The sequence below is a fragment of the Notothenia coriiceps genome, unplaced genomic scaffold, assembly GCF_000735185.1.
Source record: "Notothenia coriiceps isolate Sejong01 unplaced genomic scaffold, NC01 NC01_scaffold00030216, whole genome shotgun sequence".
Taxonomy (NCBI): Eukaryota; Metazoa; Chordata; class Actinopteri; order Perciformes; family Nototheniidae; genus Notothenia; species Notothenia coriiceps.
Genome location: NW_011362917.1, coordinates 66,011 through 70,130, shown reverse-complemented (window position 1 = coordinate 70,130; position 4,120 = coordinate 66,011). Strand labels below are relative to the sequence as shown.

Genomic DNA, 4,120 nt, shown 5'->3' with positions numbered 1-4,120 from the left:
TCCAGTTGTGGGTTTTCCTCTGTTGAAATCGACCAGCTGTGAAGGTGGGGGCGGGGCTTTTATACGCGAGTAGTGAAAACACTTCCGCGTAGTCTGCTCGCGTGTATCCTCCCTTTCGTCTCCTCCCGCACCCCTCCTCCCTCACCCCTCCTCGACTCCTCCGTGTGCATTTCAGCTATTGGGACGTCCTTCAAAATGGCGTGTCTTGATCGAATTCCGGGTCAAGTCCCGGAGGAGGGGAAGAGAGGAGTCGAGGAGGGGTATTGGGATGAGGCTATTAACTCACCCTCTCTCCTCCTTCTCTTTACTCATGCTCTCCTTCAGCTGTTGCAGTTTCTCCTCCATCTCTTTGCTCTCGTGGGCCAGCGACACCGTCTCCATCTGTAGCACTTGCAGGTTCCTACGGCAACATCAAACACACACTCACATATGTGCAATCAATCAACAACGATCAATCATACAAATGACCTACTCCGTCAGATTGGACGGCCGGGCTTTCATCAATATGTTCTATTCATCTACTGCACTGGCAGATCCCTGTTGCCATGACTGATCAATACTTTAATCAATTAGTCACTGGATCAGGGAACCACCAAGCCAGACATCAATCCAGTCCATTACCTGTTGGCAAATGAGAAACTTTGTGGGAGATTGGACTCAATTTTGCACTGGGGCATTATGTAGAAAACAAATACCCTGCTCTGAGAATGATCAGAGCCCAGGTCGCATGGCTTATCTGGCCTGAAACTGCATTTTGTGAAATGCTCTGTGGGTGGAATTTGAATGGGAAGAGATGGAAACAGTATGGCCGCCAAGTAACTCTAATGGGCTTCGACCAAATGCCCTAAATCACATCATTGATCGTATCTCATCTTACCTGGCATTGAGCTTGACGGATTTGGCCGTGTTGTTAGGAAGCACCACAAAGTCATTTAAATTCATCTCTCTTCTTTCCGAGGGCTCAGGTATTCCTCCTGCGTCTCACGATGTGCTTCTTTCTATTTTACGAAGAATCTCTTCTGCAATAAAAAGCAACAGTAATGGCATAAAACGGGCTATCATGCTGCTCCGGGCAAAATCACTCACTGCCATAAATGAATACAGCTGCGATGAAAAGGCAAGGACATATTTGGCCAAATGTATAAGAGGCAGTTAAAAAAAAAGCGATCCTGTGTGTTTAAATTGTATCTGACAGACTTAGGTGCTGTTTACACGGGATAGAAATGGGTTGTATCCGCTACTTTTCTCTTTGGTATAGCCCGTTCGTTCACACAAGGCCGTAACGGAACCGCGGAAACGGACCCCTAAAACGATAACGGGTCCCAAGGTGGATAGATCTGCAAACGGAATGCTCTGGGGGGCCAAACGGCTCCGTGTGTACGCCCTATACGATCATTTCCTGATAACGATGAAGCCATAGCCCCGCCTCTCCCCACCTCTGCTGCTCACTGCTGTAGCATGGTCAGTAGCTACTGAACACCATGCTACAGATGTTAGTGCACAATCTACAGCTGCTCTACCACAACCATCAGCAACAAGTGGACATGGAGAACTACATGAACTACATGTTGCTAAATCCACCGCGGAGAATAAACAGAAGGGCAACCAGGCAACCATGGCAACCATGCTCGGGGGTCTTCTTCGCTGCTTTTGGTGTATTTTGTGGCGGAAGTACAGCGCCACTTACAGGCCCGGCATATGTACTACAGCGTCTCCAGCGGGTCGATCGCATGGATGTATAATAAGGTCGATCGGTCTTGTGTGAAGGGACACGTTTGTTGAGCCGTATCCGTGTGAACGGAAGACTTTTTTGATATCGAATTCGGTGTGTTTGCGTTTCGTTTGGGTTCTCGTGTAAATAGTCTCTTATATGCTTGACAAATAGCTGGCAACTCTTCTATGGCAGTAAAAGCCAATTAAGTAAATTAGCCAGTAAGGCAGCATATATTGTTTTACAGAAAAAGCCAGACAGCCGCACCTGCTGGCAACCGAGCTGATTGCAGAGTCACATCAGGGGGAGGTGATTAGCTTCTGATTTGCTCAAGGTGGGGAGCTTCTTAAAAAAGACACTGACATTTCACCTGCTAGGAGCTACAGTATATATGAAACATTTTTCAAAAAAGCAACATACATTTGTATTTGGGTTAAATATCCTTTAAAATATTGTGTTTACTTTATGCTGTCGTGTGGTCTATCATGACATGGCTCACTAGGTAAGGACAACAATGTCCCCACTCAGCTGTGACATAACACCTTGTGCTAAATGCACACACACCTTGACACATGCTACCTATGTCACTTAGAAGTCAACAAAACAATAATTAAACAAAGTGAATTTGGATCAATTCATAAAAACGGTCAGGACAGTATCACAAATGTACACTTGAAAAAAATACTTGTATACCTCCAAATCAATATGTCTGCAGTTTTCAAGGTGACAGGAGTACTCAGAAGTAAAATAGAAGTACCATAGGAATACTCTGTTACAAGTAAAAGTCCTGCATTCAAAATGTGACTCAAATACAAGTACAACATTATTAGCATTGAAATATATTTAGAGTACCATAAGTACTCATTGTGCAGATTTGCCCATTTGAGAATCGTGTATATTATGTTTTGATTATAATTATTCATGTAATTAATGTGTTTATCAATTATTCATACTTGGTAAAAGTGGAACTAATTTGAATCACTTTATTTACAGCTGGGTAGCATGTCAATTTAATCCAGGTGTAACTAAGGTATAATTTAAATGTTGATCATATTGTTATAATTAATCCATATCTACAAAGTAACTAAGATGTAGTGGAGTAAAAGTAGGCTACAATATTTACCTCTGAATTGTAGTGGAGTAGGCTATAAGTAGCACAAAATGCAAATACTCAAGTAAAGTACAAGTAGGCTACTCCAAAAGTATACGAACAGTAGGCTACTTAGTAAATGTAGCCTACTTAGTTACTTTACACACTGCGTGTGGCTGTACAGCTAAGGGCTACAGGAAGAAGTCAATATAAAATGTATTAAACTACTGCTAAAGTAACGTTGACTTACTTAAAAGGTTTCTGCACCAGTTTAGTAAATGTCACCAGGATTTAATTGAAAGTAAGTAAACGTGAAAGTGCTGTGTCGGTAACATCGCGTTAACGTCACAGCACATTAACTATACACACTGTGAGGACATTAACTCACCTCCCGTCACTCTCCTTCGGTTTACCAGCCTGTATCAGCACTATCAATCTTACCCGTTTCCAATTCTGCCGGCTTTATTATCATGAAATGTCATCTTATAAAACAAAAATGTATGTTTAAGTATTTAAGCACTTCACGCTCCTCTCTCCGTGCTCAGAGCGTTTGTATTGAGCTGTCGTCTCCATGGAAACCAGCGCCACTCTCGCGATATTCCCGCAGATTTAAAAATAACTTTATTAATCAATAGTCATTAACAAACCTTTAAGGCACTTATTGTACGTCGAATAGACTAAATAAGTGTGTACATCTTAGAAAAATTATAGATTACAAAACCGAAAAAACAAACATCATTATCAACAGAGGAATAAATAAGTCAAATAATAAGAAAAGTTTCTGTGCGTTTCTTTCCTTTATGTAATGAAGTGATTTTGCTTCAATGCAGTAAAGTTGAGCTTAACCTTAAGATATTTGCATTTATGTATGAAGTGTCTACTTAAAGAGATCAAATTGTAAACCACAAATTCCTCATTTTTTTATTTTAAAAATACTCCATCTTTGATTGACATTAAATTAGTTTGGTGAAGTTAACTGATATACCTTTTTGAAATGTATATGAAAATATGGCCAACTCTATAATGCAAGCCAAAATTGTGGAAAATGCTCACACTGGAAGAAAATATGTTCCACGGTCTCGATGTCTTTTTCAGATAGTTCTGCTGATTGTTAAGCAATAAGCTATACTCTTTCCATTTTTTTCATTTAATCGTTTATTTGAATAGGGACAATGCACATTAACGAACACTTGTTTAGACAAATAATGATTCAAGTGTAAATATGCCGGATTTTAGCTTTGAGCTAATTTCCATCCGTAGTCCCTGACATACAACATAAAAGAACATGACATTTGTAAACATAGCAAAAAATAAATACA

At 40.5% G+C, this 4,120-nt stretch overlaps 1 long non-coding RNA gene across 1 annotated transcript; it reads right to left on the bottom strand.

Annotated features, from left to right (window-relative positions):
- Positions 1-291: 291 nt before the first annotated feature.
- On the bottom strand, positions 292-3,340 carry LOC104959410 (uncharacterized). The gene is made up of 3 exons (XR_799859.1): positions 3,190-3,340; positions 878-1,019; positions 292-400 (listed from the first exon to the last, which is right to left on the bottom strand). It is a non-coding gene; the product is annotated as an uncharacterized lncRNA (long non-coding RNA).
- Between the last annotated feature and the right edge of the window lie 780 nt (positions 3,341-4,120).